This window comes from Hypanus sabinus, chromosome 14, assembly GCF_030144855.1.
Source record: "Hypanus sabinus isolate sHypSab1 chromosome 14, sHypSab1.hap1, whole genome shotgun sequence".
Classification (NCBI taxonomy): domain Eukaryota; kingdom Metazoa; phylum Chordata; class Chondrichthyes; order Myliobatiformes; family Dasyatidae; genus Hypanus; species Hypanus sabinus.
The window spans coordinates 80,983,209-81,009,575 of NC_082719.1; the positions used below are offsets into that span (position 1 = coordinate 80,983,209).

The 26,367-nt window shown below is 43.1% G+C and overlaps 1 protein-coding gene across 4 annotated transcripts in view; it reads right to left on the minus strand.

Moving 5' to 3' along the window:
- Positions 1-26,367, minus strand: part of LOC132404917 (uncharacterized) — a 299,452-nt gene that overhangs the window by 54,920 nt on the left and 218,165 nt on the right. Inside the window, exon 3 of one of the 4 annotated variants that reach the window (XR_009515708.1) lies at positions 17,359-21,642. The exons of the other annotated variants lie outside the window; for them this stretch is intronic. The gene's annotated coding sequence lies outside the window, so the exon portion shown is untranslated. Of the gene's footprint in view, positions 1-17,358; positions 21,643-26,367 lie in introns of those variants that run through there. 4 annotated transcript variants of the gene reach the window in all.

Here is a 26,367-nt window from a genome sequence, read left to right on the forward strand (position 1 = left end):
CAAATCTGAAGTGGACAGCTGGATGTCATTGAAGTTCCTTCCAGGAGCTCCTGCAGCCAAGCTGGTACCAAACATAATGCTTCATAAGCTTTCCTTTGGGTAACGTGCTGTAGGGATTTTACTAATAATATAATGGTTTCTCTGTAGCAGCAATGTTTGGGCTATGACTAGAGATAATGCGGTTTGGAATGCTGCTATTCTTTCTTGTGAGTCTGGAAGAGAGATTTTCGCCGTCTTTTGCCAGGGAGAGATGAGGAGAGAAGACGTGAATAGAGGAAGTTGTTATACCGCCGGACCAAGTGGACTTGGAGTGAGGGACCGAAGGGCAGTGACGATTGGAGGAGGTCGAGGGTGGACAAACAGCTTATCAGTGAGCTCCAACATTGAGCAATAGACCGTTTCATAAGATTGGGCCATTTTTTTGTTCTTTCATTTTCTTTACTAACCATATACTCAAAGTAAGAGTTACAAAGCTTAATTGTTCAATGGCATATTGTGTACTGTTTGTTAATTCGGGGTACTGATTTGTAACAGGGGACACATCACGCAGCATCCACCCAAACAAGATTTCTTAAGTTTGGCCGGGCCAGGGGCTATCACCCCCTAAATTAAGCCGCTAGCCGAAGCGAAAGTTACATTTGGACTACACTGGTGAGGCTGAGAGGGAGATCTTGAAAACTGGGCATCTCAGGATACCTTTCACCCAAGCTTATGATGATAATCATCCTCACCCAATGTCCTTTGAGACAGATGGATGCCAACCACCACCATACTCTCACAGACCATGAGCCCAATTTCACAGTCTAGTGAAGTTTATTGTCACTTTAAATGCAATGTGGCAGGGATTTCAGAAACCTAATGAGCTAAGGGAAGAAGCTGTTTCGCATCCTGACTGTTCTTGTCTTTACTCAGGAGTGCAGCTGTAGAAAAGCAGTGATATGCAACTAGTAATTCCTGCCAGCAAAGCCACTAGATTCTTACCTTTCCAGATAAACTTTAGAACTCATTTTATATGGTGAGGTAAATGGTTTTAGAAAGGAAAACTAGTAGAAAATGTCATTGCTTATCCTTTAACATTTATTACCTGCATCTCCCACAAGCAGATGAATGTTTCCTGAATAACACACACAAAATGGTGGAGGAAATCAGCAGACGAGTCGGCATCAGTGGAGAGGTATGAAGAACCAACAGTTTGGGCTGAGAACCTTCATAGGCCTTTGGGAATGTTTCTTGAAGCTATCAAAACTATTCAAAAAATGGATTGAGCTCAGAAGTGGCAAAGAACAAGACTTTTCTCCTACCTTCACCTTCACATTTGTTATGCCTGGCTTAGATGCACAAATCAAGTTAAAAGCAATTTGGAAAGTGTACTCTTGCATATCCAATTGCATTACTCTGGACTTCATATGACTAATTTCCTGAGTAAGGATAATGAAGAAATATCTACTGGAAGATAGGATTAGTAACACATATTGCAAAATAATAGATGATAAAGAAACTGCATTTGGTAACTGGTTCTCTGTGCTATATTTATGAATTCCATGGCAGAAGCAATTTTTCTTATTAATATTTAATAATGTGCACTGGTGTTCATCATGCCTTGATATGCTTGTATCAGCATTGCTTTCTTTCACTGCTTGGTCAATAATATGAATTTAGCACACGGGTATTTCACAGAGGTATAATCAGATAAAAATGGGTTCCAAGCAAACAGAAAGAGATAAGAAGGGAAATCAAAAGGTAAGTATTAAGGGCATGTAGGAGCAGGGATTTCTAGAGCATGGGATAGAGGCAACTGAAGATAAACATAAGAGAAGGAACATAGGCAGAGTCACAAACACAGATGTTAGATGTCCAAATGACACACACAAATGCTGAAGGAACGCAGCAGGCCACGCAGCATCTATGGAAAAGAGTAAACAGTCGAGACTTTGGGCCGAGACTCTTCATGAGAAGTCGGAATAAGAAGGTGCAGGGAGCATAAGAAGTACAAGGTGGTAGGTGATAGTTGAAACTGGGAGAGGGGAAGGGGCGAAGCAAGGAACTGGGAAGTTGACTACAGAAAGAGATAAAGGGCTGGAGAAGGGGGAATCTGATAAGAGAAAGGGAAGGGGGAGGAGCACCAGTGGAGGTGATGGGCAGGTTAGGGAGAGAGGACTGGACAGGTAACTATCAGAAGTATGAGAGATCTATGTATATTCCATCAGTTTGGAGGGTACCCAGATGGAATACAAGGTTCCTCCAACCTGAGTGTGGCCCCATCGTGGCAGTAGAGAAGGCCATGGACATACTGTACATGTCAGAATGGGAATGGGAAATAGAATTGAAATGAATTGCCAATGGGAAATTCTGCTTTTTCTGATGGACAGAGCATAAGTGCCCGGCAAAGCGGATTCCTGATCTATGTTGGTTCTCACTAATATACAGGAAGCCAAACCAGGAGCACAGGAAACAGTAAATGACCACAACAGACTCACAGGTGAAGTGGCACCTCACCTGGAAGTACTGAATGGTAGGGAGGGAGAAGGTGTAAGAGCAGCTGTGGCACTTGTTCTGCTTGCAAAGATAAGTACCAGGAGGGAAATCAGTGAGGAGGGATGAATGGACAAGTCACATAGGAAGCAATCCCTGCGGTATGTGGAAAGTGGGGGTAGGGAGATGTGCTTGGTGAGGGATCCCGTTGGAGATGGTGGAAGTCCTGGAGAATTTTGTGCTTGATGTGGAGGCTAGTGGTGTGGTAGGTGAGGACAAGAGGAGTGGAGTGAGGACAGACGTGCAAAATGAAAGAGATGTGGGTGAGGACAGTGTGGATGGTGAAGGAAGGGAAGCCATTTTCTTTGAAGAAGGAGGACATATTGTCACTGGGTGCAGATGTGGCCCAAGTGTGGAGAGAGAGACACTGAAGCAGGTCAACAGTTCACAGACTATAATGTGAACAGTGTTAAAGGGAAAAGAAAACAATAAATGCTAGGCCAAACAGGGCCATTAACTAAAGTCGAACTTTGAATAGTTTCCAGAATTTAAAGATGGTATTTTTTCACTACTTTTGAAGGGATTAAAATGTTTATTCGAAGGGTGTGACAAATGGAATCAGATGGGGAGGAGAGAGGTAAAATAGGCCAGTGGAGAAGAAACTCAGGCAACCCAGTTCATCTGAGTTCCTCTCCCCCTCTACCAGTCCATCCATGTACTCCTCCCTTTGTTTTCCTTTCCTATTTCTATCTACCCAACACCACACACCTGTCCTTTCTCACCTCATCAGGTCCTGATGAAAGGACTTGGCCCGAAACATTAACTGTTCACTTTTTTCTATGCCTGGCCTGCTGAGTTCCTCCAGTGTTTTTTGTGTGTTTCTTTGATTTCCAGCATCTGTGGCGACCCACTTCCTAGTGCACTCGAACCGGCTCACAAATAGCCAGCATGCAGGCACAAAGGCCAGGTCCGCAACAAAGGGAGAAAAGCCTGCGGGGGTTTGTGTGTACATGTCTCTTGGAGCATCCACGCCCGGGGAGGGCGGGATGAGGGAGGCTTTAAAGCAAGGCTGTGAAGTTTGAATAAAATTATCTTTGACTGCAGTTTACCTACTCTGTGTCGTTATTTTAGCGCTGCGTGTAGCACACCACTACAATTGGTGACCCCGATGGTCCAAACGATTTTGGACCGGAGATGACCGACGTCGCATCTGTTCATGCGGTTTCGTTGAAACTGCTAAGCTTCTGGATGCTACGACCTCACCTATGGTTCCAGGGGGGAGAGAGGAGCTTTTCACGGTGGACTGACTCAAACCGGCCCATGTGGACCTGGCAAAACCGGTCGAGTTTCCGGCACTGTGGCGCAGAGGCCAACCTCCCAAACAGGGTCCACCCCAGACTGTGGACATTGGGGGGTGTATCGCCGGCTCTGGGGGGGGGGTTATGTGGCGACCCACTTCCTAGCGCACTCGAACCGGCTCACAAATAGCCAGCGTGCAGGCACAAAGGTCCCATCCGCAACAAAGGGAAAAACCCTGCGGGGGTTTGTGAGTACGTATCTCTTGGAGCATCCGCGCCCGGGGAGGGCAGGATCAGGGAGGCTTTAAAGCAAGGCTGTGAAGTTTGAATAAAATTATCTTTGACTGCAGTTTACCGACTCCGTGTCGTTATTTCAGCGCTGCGTGTAGCACACCGCTACACATCTGCAGATTTTCTTGTATTTGTCCTTTCTTCTCTAGTTTATCACCCATCATCCCTCCCCTATCTAGTTCCAATTGTCACCGTCTAGTCTCTGTACTTACATCTCCCCCTTCCCATTCCCCACTTGGATCTAACTGCCCATTGTACACAACATCCCCTCGTACCCCTTACCAAAGTCAAAGTCAGATCTCATTGTCATTTTGCACCTATATGCAGGCACATAATGTCATATAAGCAACATTCTCAAGATAAACATAAGTTACAGATATGTTAAAGACAATTTTACAAGAAACAGCAGAAGTCTATTATAGTGTAAAATGCCCATAGTTTTGTTGAATTGTAGTGATTAAGTGTATGCTGATTGGTTCAAGTACTAAATGGTTAAAGTGAAGTATCACCTATCACCCATCAGCCCCTATCTCACACCAACTGCCCACCTCTATGTGCTGACCATCTGGCCTGCACACCCAGCCCTGGTGCAGGTTCTCAACCTAAGAAGTTTGCTATCCTTTTGCATCTACAGCAGCTGATTGACACTCTCTGGAATTTGTATTTCCTCCAGTAGTTTGCTTTTTGCTACAAAATCCAGCACCTGAAGCTCAAATCCATATTTAGCGATCCTTGGTGCTGATACCCAGAGGTTTGTGAAGTCTGGAGTGCAAAACTGAAGGTGGAAGTCCAAAATCTGCAGAGTCCAGAGGTAGAATGACCAAAAGAATGAAGACTAGATCTGGTGAATCCAGAGAAAGCTGGCAAGTCTAGGCCAGATATCTGCGGATCTAGAAGTCTGGGTCAGAGGCTGGGAGGTGGAGGCCCAATGTCTGCAAGATTGAGAGTCCAAGGCCAAGGACGTAGTCTGGAGGTAACCTGCCCTGGGATTGGAGGCCTGTGTGTATGATGGTGTCGGAGGGTTGTGAAGTGGCCTATTTTTGACCTTAAGATCATAAGAAACAGGAACAGAATTAGACCAATTGGCCTATCAAGTTTGCTCCATCATTCCATCATGGAATTTATTAACCCTTTAAATCCCATTCTCCTTTTCTCCCCTTGTAACCTTTTATGCCCTGATTAATCAAGAACCTATCAACTTCTGCCTTAAATATATCCAATGACTTGACAATGAATTCCACTACTCACCACTTCTATTTTTTCCTCATCTCTGTTCTAAATGGATATCCCTCTATTATGGAGTACATGATGACACAGGACAAGATAGGACAAAGTCAGCGTTGTTTTCCTATGGGGAAATCTTGCCTGACGAACCTGTTGGAATTCTTTGAGGATGTTACAAGTAAGATAGATAAGGGGATGTAGTGGATGTTGTGTATTTGGACTTCCAGAAGGCCTTTGACAAGGTGCCACACCTGAGGCTGCTTACCAAGTTAAGAGCCTGTAGTACTACAAGAAAGTTACTGGCATCATTAGAGCATTGGCTGATTGGTAGGAGGCACTGAGTGGGAATAAAAGGTTTCTTATTCTGGTTGGCTCCCAGTGACTAGTGGCAATCAGTAGGGTCAGTGTTGGGACCACTTCTTTTTATGCTGCATATCAATGATTTAGACGATGGAATAGATGGCTTTATTGCCATGTTTGCAGATGATATGAAGATTGGTGGAGGGGCAGGTAGGCTGCAGAAGGAATGAGAAAAATTAGGAGAATGGGCAAGAAAGAGGCAAATAAAATACAATGGTCATGCACTTTGGTAGAAGAAATAAATGTGCAGACTATTTTCCAAATGGGGAGAAGAGCCAAAAATATGAGATGCAAAGGGAATTGGGAGTCCTTGTGCAGAACAACCTAAAGGTTAACTTACAGGAAGAATCAGTGGTGAGGAAGGCAAATGCAATGTTGGCATTCATTTCAAGAGGCCTAGAATACAAGAGCAGGGATGTGATGCTGAGGCTTTATAAGACACTGGTATGGCCTCACCTTGAGTATTGTGAACAGTTTTGGGCTCCTTATCTAAGAAAAGATGTGCTGCCATTGGAGAGGGTCCAGAGGAGGTTCATATGGATGATTCTGGGAATGAAAGGGTTATCATACAATGAATGCTTGATAGCTCTGGGTTGGTACTCACTGGAATTTAGAAGGATGGGAGAGATCTCACTGAAATTTCTGAATGTCAAAAGGCCTAGACAGAGTAGATATGGAAAGGATGTTTCCCATGGTAGGGGAGTCTAGGACAAGAGGGATCAGACTCAGAACAGAGGGGCATCCATTTAAAAGAGAGATGTGGAGACATTTCTTTAGCCAGATGGTGGTGAATTTGTGGAATTTGTTACCACAGGCTGCTGTGGAAACCTAGTCACTGGGTGTATTTAAGGCAGATCTTGGTAGTTTCTTGATTGGACACAGCACCAAAGGTTACAGGGAGAAGGCCAGGGAGTGGAGCTGAGGTGGGAAAGAAAGAATCAGCCATGATTGAATGTGGGCACAGACTTGATGGGCCAAATGACCTAAGTCTGCTCTTAAGCCTTACAGTCTGATTCTAGGGGTTTTGAAACTGGGGTCCATGGACCCCTAGATTAATGGTAAGGCTCCATGGCATTAAAAATGTTGGGAGCCCTTACTCTATTCTGAGGCTGTGCCTTTTGGTCCTAGACTCCCCAACTACAAGCACCATCCTCTCCATCTCAGAATGGATCCATGGCATTCTAAAGGGGGAGGGTGAACAGCCAGAAGTTTATGAAGAGGTTGTTTTGTCGTGCTGATATGCAGATCTGACCAACATTGGAGGTCTAACCTAAGATCAAGATTCAGCAATGTACACAGAGAGGACAGGTGGTTTGAAAGAGGGGCTAAGGAAGCCAACTTTGCCAAACTGGAAAACCCATCCCTGAACAGAGGGGTTGGGGTATAACACTACCTATCAGCATCAGGAATTTTTTACCCTTGCATTTTCTTAACTCTACCACAAGGATTCTACATCTCCTGAACCTATGTCTCTTAAAAACATAGAAGCATTAAAAAACTACAGCACAATACAGGCCTTTCTGCCCACAAAGTTGTGCCAAACATGTCCCTACCTTAAAAATTACTAGGCTTACCCATAGCTCTTTATTTTTCTAAGTTCCATGTAACTATCCACAAGTCTCTTAATAGACCCTATCGTATCTGCCTTCACCACTGTTCCCGGCAGCCCATTCCACGCACTCACCACTCTCTGAGTAAAAAACTTAACCCTGACATCGTCTCTGTAACTACTTCCCAGCACCTTAAACCTGTGTCCTCTTGTGGCAACCATTTCAGCCCTGGGAAAAAGCCTCTGACTATCCACATGATCAGTGTCTCTCATCATCTTATACACCTCTATCAGTTCACCTCTCATCCTCCATCGCTCCAAGGAGAAAAGGCCGAGTTCACTCAACCTGTTTTTATAAGGCATGCTCCCCAATCCAGTCAACATCCTTGTAAATCCCTGCACCCTTACTATGGTCCCTACATCCTTCCTGTAGTGAGGCGACCAGAACTGAGCACAGTACTCCAAGTGGGGTATGACCAGGGTCCTATATAGCTGCAACATTACCTCTCAGCTCCTAAATTCAATTCCACGATTGATGAAGGCCAATGCACCGTATGCCTTCTTAACCAAAGAGTCAACCTGTGCAGCTGCTTTGGGCATCCTATGGACTCGGACCCCAAGATCCCTCTGATCCTCCACACTGGCAAAAGTCTTACCATTAATACTATATTCTTCTTTCTAAAGATATAATTTTATGTTTTACTAACAGAGCCAGTCCACCCCCCTCTGCATACCAGCCTATCTATGCTTTCAATAAAATGAGTATCCTTGGATGTTAAGTTCACAGCTATGATCTTCTTTCAGCCACAACTCAGTGATGCCCACAACATGATACCTGCCTACCCTCTAACTGCGCTATAAGATTATCTTCCTTCTTCCGTATAGTCTGTGCATTCCAATTTAAAGCCATCAGCCCTGTATTTTGATTCTGGTCCCCTATTACACTTTAACTCATCCAACTGACTGCAATTTTTCCACATCATCTGCCTGTCCTTCTTCGCAGTCTCACCACATACGGCCTGTAGTTTTATACCAACTACTTCATCCTCAGTACTATCACTCTGTTTCACAAATCTGCCGATAAAGATATTGGTCCACCTTGTGTTCAGTTGTAACAATCCTTTTTGTACAGGTCAAACTGTATCTTCCCCAGTAGAGATCCCAATGATGCAGAAATCTGAAACCCTGCTCCCTACACCAGTTCCTCAGCTGCACATTCATCTGCCAAATCATTCTAATCACTCACTGGCGAGTGCCACAGTCAGTAATCCAAAGATTACTACCCAGGAAGTCCTGCTTTTCAGCTTTCTACCTAAAGCTGAAAATTTTGCTGCTGTTGCTTCGTTTGATCTATTGATGCTTGTGTTACTTTGCTGTTATTGTGTTAAACATTGAGGACGGAATGCGTGGCAACACTTTGCAGTCGGGGAACAACATACAAGTGTCTGCACACAGACCAGCCGCAAAATAGCTGTGTTTGTTGTGTTGGGTGTGAACTCAAATGACACATTTCACTGCATGTTTTAATATATACGTATATGATAAATGAATCTGCAATCTCTAATATCTTTAAGACTAATAAGGTATTCTGTTCTCCATAGATGTTTCAAGTATTGTCATTGTAAGACGGAAATATGTGTAAGGCAATGTGTGTATGCCTAGCATAATATTGTATTGCTCCTTCAGCTTCTGAAAATTTATGGGCCATCCAAACCTTTCCCACCCACTGTGGTGGGAGTTAACATAAAGGCCAAAATCTCAGTTCCTTTTCAATATAAGCATAGTCCGTCTTGTTTACTTCACTGTCTACACAGGAAATTAGTAAAGCAGTTCTGTCTTCTTTTGACTGCTTAATGAGGCGTGATGCGCTCTCATAAAGTTTGCTACATTTTTTTAAAGAAGATTTTCCAGTTGCCAAGTAGATTACTGGCCAATATTGCTTCATGTCAGAAGGTACATTCTGTTGGCATGAACAAGTTGGGCTGCAAGACCTGTTTCCAGGCTGTTTGACTCTATGACTCAAAGTTAAAAATGAACAATACATACACTAAACCAATCCTCTTCATTTATACTAATGACATGGTCTCATTTATTCCAATTTTTAAATCCATAATATAATCTGTAATTACAGTGGGGAAACATATAGACACCCTGATATCTAGCACAACTTCGCCTCTGAATTCTGGACTGAGCTCCAGCAAGATATGCACTTCTAGTAGGTCTGTTTGACCTTCTTGATCATTTGGTTCACAGGATCACAAATTTGTCCTTTTTTGTTTATGATGCATTATCTCATTATTGGCCAAATGAAAGGCATGTTTGATCATGATCTCCCAGTGGCCACGCATTTTAATTCCACATCCCATTCCCATTCTGATACATCTATCCATGGCCTCCTCTACTGTCAAGATGAAGCCACACTCAGGTTGGAGGAACAACACCTTATATACAGGCTGTGTAGCCTCCAACCTGATGGCATGAACATTGACTTCTCTAATTTCCATTAATGCCCCTCTTCCCGTTCTTACCCCATCTCTGATATATTTAGTTTTTCTCCCCCTCCTCTTTTTTTTCTCTCTCTCTACCCCTCACTCTGCCCGTTCTCCATCTCCTTCTGGTGCTCCCCCCTCCCCCTTTCTTTCTCACTAGGCCTCCCGTCCCATGATCCTTTCCCTTCTCCAGCTCTGTATCCCTTTTGCCAATCATCTTTCCGGCTCTCAGCTTCACTCCACCCTCTCCGGTCTCCTATCATTTCACATTTTCCCCTCCCCTCCTACTTTCAAATCTCTTACTACTTTTCCTTTCACTTAGTGCTGACGAAGGGTCTCAGCCCGAAACGTCGACAGTGTGTCTCCCTATAGATGATAACTGGCCTGCTGCGTTCCATCAGCATTTTGTGCGTGTTGCTTGAATTTCCAGCACTTGCAGATTTCCTCATGAATGAATAACCTTTCTAGTTTATCTATGTTTATGATGTTTAACACCCTTAAGAGTTCATTCAACAGAAGCATTCAACTATCTTGCAGAAATTATGACCACCGGGTTAGTTGCAAGATGATACCACAAACCACAACATGGAAATAAATAATTGTGAAATTTGCGGTTATTCTACCGAAGAATATGTTTGAAGTACTCAAAGAATTAATTATTTTAAATCCTTATCTACTTCTGTCTGACACTTTAGTGGCAACATTTCCAATATACAAATTAACAATTATGCCAACAAATCTTCAAAACCATTCATCTATAAGCTGCTAAGTCTCACTAAGCTTACTGACTGCAGGGCTGCCAGCTACATATTATGATAGATAATGTTTATTCTCAAATTTCTCATTAGTCGCATCTATTTCTTTGAATTTTGACACAAACATTGAAACTTTATGCATAATATAAATAAAATATCATTGGTGAAAGCTTCTTATCTTCATACTTGTCCCTTGTGGCAACAATGTGGCGTCAAGGCTCATGTACAAAGAGACTGTAAGAGTTAGAATCTGAAATAGCTATAAACCTGGGACTGCAATTTACTAGGAAATGGTATCAAATGTACAGAGATGCTCCAAAAATCTGTTTAACTTAGAGGTCCCATTTCTTCTAGGCTGTGCTATGCCAAATACTAAGTGGCAATTACAGAGATTATAAAGACTTTCAGAGCCTTTGATTCTATTCTTGGAGTATTTTCTATTTTCTGTTTGTCTTTCATTCTTTCCCACAAAAATGCAACAAAACAAATTGAGCATAAAAAGAAAAACAAAAAAAAAAGATGGACTATCTGGAAGCTTTCTAGATCATATTTGCCATGATGTGGTGAATACATTTTACGTATAAAGTTCTACATGTTTACTGTGGCATTTTATATAATCTTTGAAGTATTTGAAGTAGTTTGCTTTCTACTCTGATTATTCCTTACAGGGTTATTCTGTTAAAAGGGAATGAATTGAAGACAGTGGAGAGTTTGACCAGCTTTCAAAACATTTTAAGCAATCCTATAGTGCCATCTCAAAAATGTTTTCTTTCAGATAAAGGCAACCAATAGTTGAGCTGTGGTGTTTTCTTTCACATTTTTCTTATTGTAGACATTATTAGGCAATGGATTTTTGGTCCTTGTTAGATCTTGATCAATCAGCATGATTTCAGCTGCAAGAGTTCCAAAGTAAGCAGAAATAAAGGAGAAAAATAGCACAGGATAAAGATTAATTTCTCAGCATTTTTGAGAACAAAGCAATTGATAAGTGTGTTATATTTGGCGGTATTATGCAGCTATCTATGACAAACTCCATTAGTCTAATTAGTTTTGACTATTGATTACAGAACTGACAACTGAGAATGCCTCTAATTAGGTTTTAATCACTGCTGGAAATTACAATAACTTAACAGAAATCTGTATTGGCTTTACATTCATAAACATGATTTTAAAAACCTTAGTTCTTTCTTCTGACTTTTCCAAATAATGGCTGATTTGTCCTTTGTCTAAATGCTGGATGCATATTTTAATCCTTTTAAATGTTGTTTTAGATCTTAGCCTGACAAAATCTGGTAAAAGTAAGTTATGCCTACTTCAGCCTTTATTGGCTTGAATAGCATTTGGGGCCAAAATCTAAAATTACTTTCTGTTTAAAGCCAAAAATAATCTAAGAACAAAAGTGAATTCAAGACATAAGTTCCAAGCTACGGGGCAATTGCAGGGAGTGAGACTAGTCGGATAACTCTCTCAGAGAGCAGGAATGGGTTCATTGGGCTTTATGACCACCTTCTGTGCTGTGACTTGGTACAAGAATATTCGCAATCTTTTCAATTCTGATGTAAATTCTGAAAATGACAATGGTTACTGTATTTTATATATACTATGATATCATCTCATCACACAAATAGATCCACCAACATAAAAAATAAAATATAACATGGACAGCATAATAGAATAATTAAATGCCAAGATACACAGAAAATGTGATTGATTCCATGTGTAACTGTAATATTTCTTTATGTCATTGCTACCAGTTGTGAGGGATTCCCACAAAAATACGGAAATCACACTGCTGAATCTCTCCACTGAGTCTGTCCCAGCTCTGCCCAGAGGAACGGCAGATACACTTACTTCTCAGCATCGATGCAGGTTCTCAACCCAAAACATCAGCTTACGTTTTTTGCCTCCAGAGATGTTGCTTGAACTGTTCTTCCAGTATATTGGATTCCAGCAGCTTTTCTCTCTATTTATTTCAATTGAGGGGAATGTATTGAACAAGTGCACTTACAGCCTTTTTCTCAACTATTTAAAATTAGTTACAATTACTTAATTCTTTAAAAAGGCTTCTAAATGTTTTATGTTTCTAACATTTCCTAAATCTTAACAATTTTAATAAAGAAATTACAGAAAGTTGTAAAATTAGTCAGCTCCATCTTGGGTACTAGGCTTTGTGGTATCCAAGGCATTTTCAAGGAGTGGTGTCTCAGAAAGGCATCGTCCATTAATTAAGGCCCCCATCGCACAGGACATGCCCTCTTTACATTGCCACAGTCAGGATGGCAGGAAGGAGGTACAGGAGCCTGAAGGCACAATCTCAGTGATTCAGGAACAACTTCTTCCCCCTGCCATTCAATTCCAAAGTAGCCATTGAACCATGAACACTACCTCACCTTTTATTATTTCTGTTTTTGCGCTGTTTTTAATGTAACTACTTAATATGCACATATATGTGTGTGTGTGTGTGTATATATATATGTATATGTGGCGACCCACTTCCTAGTGCACTCGAACCGGCTTACAAATAGCCAGCGTGCAGGCACAAAGGTCCCGTCCGCAACAAAGGCAAAAACCCTGCGGGGGTTTGTGAGTACGTGTCTCTTGGAGCATCCGTGCCCGGGGAGGGCAGGATGAGGGAGGCTTTAAAGCAAGGCTGTGAAGTTCGAATAAAATCATCTTTAATTGCAGTTTACCGACTCTGTGTCGTTACTTTAGCGCTGCGTGTAGCACACCACTACAATTGGTGACCCCGATGGTCTAAACGATTTTTGGACCGGAGATGACTGACGCCGCATCTGTTCATGCGGTTTCATTGAAACTGCTAAGCTTCTGGGTGCTGCGACCTCACCTATGGTTCCAGCAAGCAGAAGTCCAATTCCACGTTCAGCAGATAACCTCAGAGGACACACGTTACTACTACGTGGTGAGCTCCCTCGACCAGGACACAGCGGCCCAGGTTGAGGAGTTTGTACAGTCTCCCCCAGCGGACAGCAAATATATGGAATTCAAAGCCCTGATCCTCAGGACTTTCGGACTCTCACGGCGCGAGCGAGCTGCCCGTTTACTGCACCTGGATGGCTTGAGAGACAGACCTCCATTGGCTTTAATGAATGAGATGTTGTCTCTGGCCGATGGACACACACCCTGCCCAATGTTTGAGCAGGCATTCCTGGAGCAGCAGCCCGAGGACATACGCCTGCTGCTGTCCGACGCGGATTTCAGTGACCCCCGGAAGGTGGCAGCCCGGGCGGACTTGCTGTGGAATGCCAAGAAGGTGGTGGGGCGCAGAAACCTGCCGCTGTAGCCCGCCCTGCAAGTTCCCGGGAAACACCAGGGCCAGCCGCCGCTGATGGCTACAGAAGCTGGACTTCAGGATAGCCTCCTGTATGTGTGGGACCGGCGGTCGGGACGCCATTTTTTGGTCGACACCGGTGCCGAGATCAGCGTCTTACCTCCGACGAGTTACGACACCCGCAACAGGGCACCGGGTCCCCCCCTGAGGGCCGTGAACGGCAGCACAGTAAGGACCTATGGCACCCGTCAGGTGCAGCTACAGTTCAGCTCCAGCCAGTTCACGTGGGACTTTACACTGGCCGCCGTAGCCCAACCACTTCTGGGTGCGGATTTTTTGCGAGCTCACGGCCTACTGATCGACCTGCCCAGGAAGAGACTGGTACACGCCGAGACCTTTCAGACGTTCTCCCTGGGTGCAGCCCAGTTGCCAGCTCCTCACCTCGGCTCCATCACGCTGTCCGACAACGACTTCACCAGGGTCCTGGCGGATTTCCCATCGGTTCTGGCACCACAGTTCACAGCGGCCATGCCCAGGCACGGCGTACAGGCCCACATCCCGACACAGGGACCACCCCTCCACGCCCGTGCTTGGCGGCTTCCCCCGGACAAGCTTCGACTGGTGAAGGAGGAGTTCCAGAGGATGGAGGAATTGGGGATCATCCGGCGGTCTGACAGTCCATGCACATGGTGCCCAAAGCGACGGGGGGCTGGAGACCGTGCGGCGACTACCGCAGGCTGAACGAGGCTACCACACCGGACTGCTACCCTGTGCCGCACATTCAGGACTTTGTAGCAAACCTGCACGGCGCACGGATCTTCTCCAAGGTAGACCTCGTCCGAGGATACCATCAAATCCCAATATATCTGGACGACGTCCCCAAAACGGCTCTCATCACCCCGTTCAGCCTTTTCAAGTTCCTCCGCATGCCGTTCGGCCTGAAGAATGCTGCACAGACGTTCCAGCGGTTAATGGACGCGGTGGGACGCGACCTGGACTTCGCGTTCATCTATTTGGACGACATCCTCATAGCCAGCAGCAGTCGTCAGGAGCATCTGTCCCACCTCCGTCAACTCTGCACCCGACTGAGTGAGTACGGTCTTACAATCAACCCCGCCAAATGCCAGTTCGGACTCGATACCATTGACTTCCTGGGCCACAGGATTACTAGAGACGGGGCAACCCCTCTGCCCGCTAAGGTAGATGCGGTCCGCCACTTCCCCTGACCCACCACGATCAAAGGCCTTCAGGAATTCGTAGGTATGGTCAATTTCTACCGCCGCTTCCTCCCTTCAGCTGCCCAAATTATGCGCTCCCTGTTCGCCCTGATGTCGGGTAAGGGCAAGGACATTACCTGGTGATGCACCATCAATAACTCACTCTGAGACGTAAAGGTGAGATATCGGCTTTTATTGTCTGGAAGAAGGAACAAGCAGTGAGTGACCACCGTACTACTGAAGACTGAGAGGTTGGGCTCCGGCCTCAATTGCCTTTATACAGGGGTCTGTGGGAGGAGCCACAGGAGCAGTCAGCAGAGGGCGTGTCCAGACAGGTATATGTAGTTCACCACACCTGGGGCAAGGAGTCCGCCGCCGCTTTCATTCAGACGAAGGAAGCCTTGGCAAACGCCGCAATGCTAGTGCACCCCAGAATGGACGTCCCTACCGCCCTCACAGTGGACGCATCTAACACGGCAGTCGGTGGGGTACTGGAGCAGCTCATCGCAGGTCGCTGGCAACCCCTGGCGTTTTTCAGCAAACACTTGCGGCCACCCGAGCTCAAGTACAGTGCTTTCGACCAGGAGCTGTTGGCGCTCTACCTGGCAATCCGGCATTTCAGGTACTTCTTGGAAGGTAGGCCCTTCACCGCGTTCACGGACCACAAACCGCTTACCTTTACGTTCATGAAGGTGTCCGATCCCTGGTCGTCCCACCAGCAGCGACATCTGTCCTACATCTCTGAATACACGACGGATGTCCGGCACGTCTCGGGTAAGGACAATGTCGTGGCGGATGCGCTCTCTCGCCCTACCGTTCATGTCCTTTCCCAAGGAGTAGACTTTGAGGCACTGGCAGAGGCGCAGCAGGCAGACGAGGAGATTCCGAGTTACAGAACCGCAGTCTCCGGTTTGCAGCTCCAGGACCTCCCCGTAGGCCCAGGTGAGAGGACCCTACTCTGTGACGTCGCCACCCCACCCCGTCATCCCGGAACCTTGGCGGCAACGTGTTTTCGACTCCATTCATACTTGGTGCACCCCTCCATCCGGACAACCGTCCGGATGGTCTCCAGCAGGTTCGTTTGGCACGGTCTCTGCAAGCAGGTCAGTGAATGGGCCAGAACGTGAATGCACTGCCAGACAGCCAAGGTGCAGCGGCACACCAAAGCCCCACCGCAGCAGTTCCATCCCGCCCACCGGCGTTTCAACCACATTCATGTGGATATCGTGGGCCCCCTGCCAGTGTCGCGAGGAGCGCGGCATCTCCTGACTATCGTGGACCGGTTCACAAGATGGCCAGAGGTGATCCCGCTCACCGACACCACCTCCGAATCTTGCGCCCGGGCACTGATCGCCACCTGGGTGTCCCGCTTTGGTGTACCGGCCCACATTACCTCTGACAGAGGTGCCCAGTTCACGTCCAGCCTGTGGTCAGCTATGGCCAGCCTTTTGGGGACTCAGCTGCACCACGCCACTGCCTACCACCCACAGTCGAACGGGCTAGTGGAGCGTTTCCACCGTCACCTGAAGTCGGCTCTCATGGCCCGCCTGCGAGGAGCTAACTGGGCGGACGAGCTTCCCTGGGTCCTACTCGGCATCCGCACGGCGCCCAAAGACGATCTGCATGCCTCGTCGGCCGAGTTGGTGTACGGCGCACCCCTGGTCGTCCCCGGGGAGTTCATACCAGCCCCAAGGGGGCAAGAGGAAGAACCCGCAGCAGTCCTGGGCAGACTATGCGAGAGGCTCGGTGACCTGGCCCCCATACCCACTTTGCAGCATGGGCAGAACCCGACCTGCGTACCCAAAGACCTGCAGAACTGTAAGTTTGTGTTTGTACAAAGGGGCGGGCATCGGCCACCGCTGCAACGGCCCTATGAGGGGCTGTTTACAGTCATCCGAAACAATGGGTCCACGTTCGTGCTGGACATTGGGAGGAGAGAGGAGATTTTCACGGTGGACCGACTCAAACCAGCCCATGTGGACCTGGCACAACCGGTCGAGCTTCCGGCACTGTGGTGCAGAGGCCGACCTCCCAAACAGGGTCCGGCCCAGACTGTAGACATTGGGGGGTGTATCGCCGGTTCTGGGGGGGGGGGGGGGGGGGTTATGTGGCGACCCACTTGCTAGCGCACTCGAACCGGCTCACAAATAGCCAGCGCGCAGGTACAAAGGCCAGGTCCGCAACAAAGGGAAAAAGCCTGCTGGGTTTTGTGAGTACGTATCCCTTGGAGCATCTGCACCCGGGGAGGGCGGGATGAGGGAGGCTTTAAAGCAAGGCTGTGAAGTTCGAATAAAATCATCTTTAATTGCAGTTTACCGACTCCGTGTTGTTACTTTAGCACTGCGTGTAGCACACCGCTACATATATATATATATATATATATATATATATATATATATATACACTTAAAGTAATTGATTTACTTATTACTTATGTATTTCTTTCCTTTATTATCATGTATTGCATTGCACTGCTGCCACTAAGTTAACAAATCTCATGACATACACGGTGATATTAAAATCGATTCTGATTCTAATAATTAAATCTCTTCATAAAATCAAATAGTTTTTGAATACTTAGAATAATTCTAAATTCCATGCACATTTATGGTTAAACCTGTGTTGCAAATGAATGAGCTGTCAAAACGTTATGGGTAGGGCTTGTTCCGGTCTGCCTATGTGATGGATTAGTATCACACGTTCACTTGGCTTCCATGCAGGTCATCACCACTTCCTATTGAAATTGTTTGGACAAACAAGATGACACTAGCAAATCCCCAGAAGGTACATACATAATAGCCATCTTAAGCGGTAGATAGTGTAGGAGCTTCGTAGCTGGTGGCAAACTGTCTTACTAGCAATCTCATGCTCGCTCATTTGCCTGTGCTATGAGCTGTGCTTCCTTTTAAAACTACAACAGATACAGACTGTGCAAAAGTCTAAAGCACATACATACTGTATAACTAGAAAGCCTAAAACTTTTGAAAAGTACTCTAGTAATTGTATATGTTGCACGGTACTGATGCAACTTGTGCCAGTTCCCTTATTGGTGTAAAAAACTTCCTCTCATCTCTCTGCTGAATGATCCTGACTGATTTTGTGACTTCTGTTTCAATACATCCAATTCAGATAAAGCGTCATTCACCCTCTGCGGACCTTTTAAGAATTATATACTTAACAATGAGATCACCTAACATTATTCAAAACGCAGGAGAATGTGGGCATAGAAGGGTTGAAGTAGGTCTGGAGAGTATGGTACCTATATCCTTCTGAGGGTAAGAAGATCAGATCAGAGTGCAATATTCTAGTCTCACAGAGCTCTATATGATTGGAGGAGGATTTTGTTAGCAACACACACAAAATGCTAGAGGAACTCAGCAGGCCAGGCAGCAACTATGGAAAAGAGTAAACAGTCGACATTTCAGGCTGAGACTCTTTATTGTTAGAGTGTTTTTGGGGGTAGAACATGTAGCAAAATAACTACAGCCACCAATCTTCAAATCTGAATATGAATGGTAGATTAAATCTAAGATGCAGCTCTGAATAATTGTTTCCTATATACCAATTGTTCTTAGTTAATTGGATGGCCAGGCAATGCTGATTTAAACTCCTTATTTGGGAGTCTGTCGTGTGGGTGTGAAGAGGGAGGGATGAAGATTGTGTGTAGTTCAAAGGAAACATTGTGATGGAATTGTCCTAAATTGTCCTTTTAGCATATAAAATGTTGTGTAGTGCTGGGTCAAGGAGAGTTTTTGCTCCAAAAATGTCTAATATGATACCTGCTGTGTCTCATTTTGTCTGATAAAGAGACTATTTCATGTCTACCAGTTTTTCTCTCTGGTGACTTTGTTCGCGCAACAACAGATACAGTATCTCTACTATTGCATTCATAGCCCTTGCAATAACAGTCAATGTCCATTTTCCATCCAAATTGCTTTATGTCTTGCATGTTATTTTAAATATTTTACGTGCAAAAACATCCAGTTTTATCTTTAAACTTTGCCACCATTTAAAACATATTCTGTATTTCTATTTTTCCTTCTAAAAGTGGTGACCTCAAGTCATATTTTATCCGTTGGATCCATGCTCATTTACATAGCCTCTCAATATGCCACAAAGCCCACTGCACTATACATCCTGTAGAGCACCCTCCCCCCTAGCTTTGTATCATCAGCAAGCTTTTCTAGTTTTTATCATATTTTATCCCATCCAGAATCTCAACTACATCTCCCTTCTCTGCTTTCAGCAATATTTCCCTTTTGATGTCAATTAGCTCAGCCCAGGGCATAAATGTCCAGGGTATAAATGCCATGTTTTTTTTTTTGCAGCAGCATATTACATTTTGAAAAAGTCAAATATAAATGACCTTGACTTAAGTTAACATAAATTTTACATGGCAGAATAAACAAAAATTAAAAGCAAGTTGAGGGAAGTATATTCCAAGATAGAACTGGGGTTTTTCAAATCAGTTCAAGAACCTGGTGACAGTAGGGAAGAATTTGTTGTTGAATCATAAAATGTGGGTGTTTAGGCTTCTGTACCTGCCCTTTGGCAGCAAAGAGAAAGGGGCATAACCCAAGTGATGGGAATCTTAAATGATGGATGTCAACTTCCTGAGACATTGCCTCTTGTAGGTGTCCCCGATGGTGGGAAGATCTGCCTCTGTGATAGAACTGGATGGGTTCCACCACTCTCTGTAATCTCTTGCACTGAAGTTTCCATAAAAGGCTACAATTAAATCATTTGATCTCCATGGTGATCATCATGGAGATTTGTACAATGATGATCTCCACTGTACACCTGCAGAAGTTCTTCAGTCTTGACAAATCTTAAAGGAAAGTAGAGATTCTGATACACCTTCTTGGTACCATGTCACCAATGGTGACACTTTGCATTATCGTGAGAATCACGGGGACATATACTAGTGAGTGCCATGTCATCAGTTTCATTTTGCCTGCTCTGATCGAATAGCTAATAGTGTGAGCAAACTGCTGTAAGTTACCGGCAAGAGGCTCACAGCAAGTAAAGGCAGTGATGGTACACTTTGGATGGAAGTCTTGAACTTGTTGATAGATGAGTGGGATTAGAGTGTTGCATTGATGCCTCGGATGAGTTTAGTAGGATATGTCATTTGAAATTCCATTATTAAAGTAGAGAATGAATGTGAATGCATTCTGTAACATATCATCCAGATCCTTGGGATATACTAACTCTTAGTTTCAGCCTTTATAGTCATCTGATCACACTGTCTCTTTGTCTGGAGGCCTGCTTTGTCCCTATGGATAAAGCACAGCTCTCCTGCTCTCCATCAGTTCCATTTCAAAGGGTGGTCAAGGTTATGGAGAGAAGGCAGGAGAATGATAATTAATATTTCAATATGGACTCTAGAGCAGACTTGATTGGCCAAATAGCCTAATTCTGCTCCTACGTCTTATGGTTTTATTATGGTCGTACATAGGCCTGCAGAACAGAATCAGACAATATTGAAAATAACCTTATCTGTCTGCACTGTAGAAAATGCACTCTAAGACTACTATCACATGACAATCTTCACCCGATTGGTTGAGGAATTGTTTTTGTAGTGTAGGATTATACCATAGATAACTTCAGGATGTTGGGTTTGATCCCTCTGATGTTAGGTGAGCTAAGCCCAGATAGAGCTGAAACAAAGGCTTTATTACTTTTTGAAGTAATGAATGAACACGTTTCTAGAGAACATCTCCATCAGTATAAAACATTAGTGGAAGCGAAACTATGTTGATAATCTTCTGTCTTAACTTTTCATTGGACTTTGATTGCTTTTCACAAAGCTTTTGCAGTTCATCCACTTCCGTTTCCAGAGACGACAACATTGCTTCATTATTTTTTATACGTTTATCGTGTTCATTAAGTGTTTGCTGAATAGAATCCAATTTACCATCTATTTGTTTAAATTCAGAGCTGAATTGTTGAAACTTCTCAGAGGCTCATTCTCAACCATCAGGCTCTTGAACCAGAAGGAATAACTTAACTCAACTTCAATTGCCCCATCACTGAACTGTTCCCACAACCTATGGATTCACTTTCATGGAATTTTCATCTCATGTTCTTGATATTTATTTCTTATTATTATTATTTCTGGTTTTCGTTTGTATTTGCAGTTTGTTGTCTTTTGCACACTGGTTGTCTACCCTGTTGGGTGTGGTCTTTCATTGATGTTATTATGGTTATTGGATATACTGACTATGCCTGTATGAAAACTAATCTCAGGGGCATATGGTGACATATATGAACTTTGATAACAAATTTTCTTTGTGCTTTGAAGCTTTCCTTATAATAATCTCTCCTTACTTTACTCAGATAGCAGTTCCTTCCATCCATTTTGATAGGGGTGCTATACTTGTGTAAGATTTAGCCTGCTCAAAGCTTAATGAGTAGGTTTCCGACTCTTGGCATTGAACTGGTGCGGCCCGGGGATCAGTCTACTGTTGTATTACAGTCTATGCTTGGGAAGAGTCCGGTTATGGCAGATCCAAGTGGATCTTGACAGAGGATCTTCCTCTTAAACTTCCATTTGGATTAGCTTCTTTTTATTCCTATACATGTTCATGAGGTTTATTACCACAGGCTCTTTGATGATGCTGCTTATCTTCATAAAGACTACCTGCTGCACGGCCACCCTTTAGACTTTCCACAGAGAAGGAAAGCTGAGTGTACATCCTGGAAGCAAAATAGTAGCAATAGCATGAATTGAGTGAAGCAAAATTAAGCATAATAGAAAATCTTGAACTGAGTTTTTAAAATAATTTTCATCACGACGCAGTTCATTTGAAGGGTGTGCTGGTACATTTTAGGTAGTCACAGTCAGGCTAGTTTCTCATAGAGCTTTGTTTTTACTATGAGATTTGTGATGGTTTCTCTGTATTTTTGTTTAGTTATTTATTGAGCTACAGTGCAGAGGAGGCCCTTCCAGTTCTGTGAGCTGCACTGCCCAGCAGCTCCTGATTTAACCCTAGCCTGATTACAGGACAATTCTACTTCTACTATTAGATGTAGAAAGAACAACCTATGAGTTCTGGGTCTCGAAGAATTAATCAAAGGCAATCATCCTATGGAATTTTTTGCAAACTTTCTGCAAGAATTATTTCCACAAATCTTGGTGTCTTTGCCAATGATTGATCGAGTTCACAGGTCTCCCGTGTTTAGACTTGCTAACAGAAATAGACCAAGATAGGTAATAATTTGTTTTCATGAATTTAAAACAAATGAACTGTTAAAACACAAATCTCGTCGAAGAGGCATGATTGATTATCGTGGCAGCAGGATTAGAATTGTTGAAGATTACTCGCTTGAGGTTATGCAGGAACAAGCAAAGTTCAAAGAAGTTATGTCCGGGTTTTTTAACAAGGGTTTTAAACTCTCCCTTCACTATCCAGCTCATCTCAGAATCACACATAAAAATGGTTCTTTCGAATGGTTTCATTTGACTGCTGAAGCACAAAGGTTTTTAAAATCCGAAGGCTAGCTACTTAGTTTGTTCTTACGTGAAGACACAAGATTAAATGGGAAATTTTTAATTTGCAAATCCTGTCAAAGGGGCATGATTCGTTATAGAGTGTAATATTAGATTCTCAAAGACTATTTGCTTGAGGTTATGCAGGAATGTGCTAAGTTTAAACAAGCTTTGTTGGAATTTTTTAACAAGGGTTTTAACATGTCCCTTGGCTAACCAGGTTGACTGAAAATCTCATTAAAGTTGGACCCTTCGAATGGTTTTGTTTGAATGCTGAAGCATAAAGGTTTTTTAAATTTGAAAACTAACTGTTTATCCTGTTTTCTCATGAAGAAATAAAATTAAATGTTTAATGTCTTTCTGTATGAGTAATGGTATCCTTTACTTTTGGTAAACCTTTGTAACTAACTTCCTTTTGTATTTTTTAATACTGTATTTTTGATATACGAGAATTGAATTTTTAATCTGGATATTATTTAGTCTAGGTTGGAATATAAACAACCTTAAAACTAATTGGAGCGATCACCAAGTTTTTTGGGGGGTTGCTCATAATTGTAGATGTCGGCTTTCTATTGGTTAGTTTTCCTTCTTTGGGAGGTGAGCGGGGAGAGGGGGGGATGGTTTCTTTTCTCAGAAGCTGTTTTTGAATCTTTTTTAGCCAGCTTGTTGCTTGGTTACCATTTCTCAAGGTTTATGGATTGGTTTTAACTTACATTTTAACCCTTCCTTTAAATAATACTAATAATGGACTAAACTATCAACTAACTCAGTTTTAACATGAAAGGGTTAAGTCACCCTGTTAAACGTAATAAGATTTTTGCTTATATTAAGAAAGTTAAGGTCCCTATTATTTTTTTACAAGAAACTCACATACGCAAATGTAATAATGTACATTTTTTTTAGCCATTGGAACAGATTTTGTTTTCATTCATCTTTTCAGGCCAAATCTAAAGGATTTTCAAATCTTATAGGTAATACACTTTCCTTTTTCCAACATTGAGTAGTGTCTGATATACTAATGGACGTTTCGTTACAGTTTCAGGAAAACCAGATAATAAATTAGTAACAACACACACAAAATGCTGGTGGAATGCAGCAGGCCATAAGGAGAAGCACTGTCGATGTTTTGGGCCAATAAATTAGTAGTACTTGCCAATGTGTATGTCCCATATGTAAATGATCCAGGATTCTTTGAGCGTTTTTTTTTTGTACCAGATCTGAGTCTTTATTCTTTGGTGCTGCGAGGAGATTTTACATAGAAGCATAGAAAATAGGTGCAGGAGTAGGCTATTTGGCCCTTCGAGCCTGCACCGCCATTCAGTATGATCATGGCTGATCATCCAACTCAGAACCCTGTACCTGCTTTCTCTCCATACCCCTGATCCCTTTAGCCACAAGGGCCATATCTAACTTCCTCTTAAGTATAGCCAATGAACTGGCCTCAACTGTTTCCTGTGACAGAGAATTCCACAAATTCACCACTCTCTGTGTGAAGAAGTTTCTCCTCATCTCGGTCCTAAAAGGATTCCCCTTTATCCTTGAACTGTGACCCCTCGTTCTGGACTTCCCCAACATCAGAAACAATCTTCCTGCATCTAGCCTGTCCAATCCCTTTAGAATTTTATACATTTCAATAAGATTGCCCCTCAATCTTCTAAATTCCAGTGAGTATAAGCCTAGTCGATCCAGTCTTTCGTCATATGAAAGTCCTGCCATCCCAGGAATCAATCTGGTGAACCTTCTCTGTACTCCCTCTATGGCAAGAATGTCTTTCCTCAGATTAGGGGACCAAAACTGCACATAATACTCTAGGTGCGGTCTCACCAAGGCCTTGTACAACTGCAGTGGAACCTCCATGCTCCTGTACTCAAATCCTTTTGCTACGAATGTCAACATACCATTTGCCTTTTTCACCGCCTGCTGTACCTGTATGCCCACCTTCAATGACTGGTGAACAACAACGCCCAGGTCTCGTTGCATCTCCCCTTTTCTTAATCGGCCACCGTTCAGATAATAATCTGTTTTCCTGTTCTTGCAACCAAAGTGGATAACCTCACATTTATCCACATTAAATTGCATCTGCCATGAATTTGCCCACTCACCTAACCTATCCAAGTCTCCCTGCATCCTCTTAGCATCCTCCTCACAGCTAACACAGCCGCCCAGCTTCATGTCATCCGCAAACTTGGAGATGCTGCATTTAATTCCCTCGTCTAAATCATTAATATATAATTGTAAACAACTGGGGTCCCAGCACTGAGCCTTGCGGTACCCCAATAGTCACTGCCTGCCATTCTGAAAAGGTCCCGTTTGCTCCCACTCTTTGCTTCCTGTCTGCCAACCAATTCTTTATCCACATCAATACCATACCCCCAATACCGTGCTTTAAGTTTGCACACTAATCTCCTGTGTGGGACCTTGTCAAAAGCCTTTTGAAAATCTAAATATACCACATCCACTGGCTCTCCCCTATCCACTCTACTAGTTACATCTTCAAAAGAATTCCATAAGATTCATCAGACATGATTTTCCTTTCACAAATCCATGCTGACTTTGTCCAATGATTTCACCTCTTTCCAAATGTGCTGTTATCACTTCTTTGATAACCGACTCTAGCATTTTCCCCACCACCAATGTCAGACTAACCGGTCTATAATTCCCCAGTTTCTCTCTCCCTTTTAACTGCTAGCTAGACCCAATTTTAGACCAATCATCTTCTAAACCAGCGTCTCTTAATAAATCAGCTTTGCTTATTCGATCTTTTTTATTGAAGTGTGGTATTGTTGATATTTGATGTTTCTTACATCCTTTAGATGGGGGTAGACATTTTTTTCCCCATGTTCATCATATATATTCCAGGATTGATTTTTTTTTATTGTTAGTCAGATGATTTCATCAGTTCATTCATGTGAATATAAAGAGATTGCTGTTTCAGATCATGTTCCTGGATTTCTATCTTTAAATATCCCTGGTCTTCCTCAAACAAACAGAATTTGGCATTTCAATACAACTTTGTTATCTGATAAGGAATTTTTAAAATTTCTAGAGAGGCATATTATTTTGTTTTTTGAAGAGAATAAAGATGAAGAGACTTCTAATCTTATTCTATGGGATACTTTCAAGGCCTATATTAGAGGACAAATTATTTCTTTTACTGAGCGTGTTAAGAATAAAAGCTAATAAAGACAGAATTGAATTAGCCTATCAATTGAAACAATTAGATCAAATATATGCTATAGCTCCAGATCATGTTCTGTATAAAAGATGTGTTGAAGTTAAACTAAATATGATCTTTTGTTAACATATATAATTGAAACTCAACTTCTGAAAGATAAATCTCGATTTTACATTCATGGAGATAAATCAGGCAAAGTATTGTCCAACCTATTAAAAACTTCTGTCGTTAAACAACAACTTAAAGAAATTAGCAAAACTAATGGTGATAAGACAACTGATTACTCTGAAATAAATGATACCTTCAGAGAATTCTATTCAAAACTTTATAGTTCTGATTCCCCTAAAGATAATACTGTAATGAATAATTTTCTAGATCAATTAAATATCCTTCTCAGCACGTTCTGCAGATAATTGTAAACAGAAGGATTAACCCATTTCTTTTGAGGAAATTGTCAAGGCTATATGTTCACTACATTTGCGGAAGGCTCCAGGTGCAGATGGATTTTCTGGAGAATTTTATAAGGTTTTTTCTTCATTAATTATACTGCAGTTACATTTAGTCTTTCTGAATTCTGTCAAATCGGGTAGCTTGCCTCAATCTTTCTATGAAGCCTCTATTTTGCTTATCCTAAAGAAGAACAAGGACCCAACTGAATGCTTTTCATACAGGCAATTTCATTACTCAATGTTGATGCTAAAATCCTTTCTAAACTTCTGGCTCATAGGATTGAAAATAATCTACCTTCTATTATTTC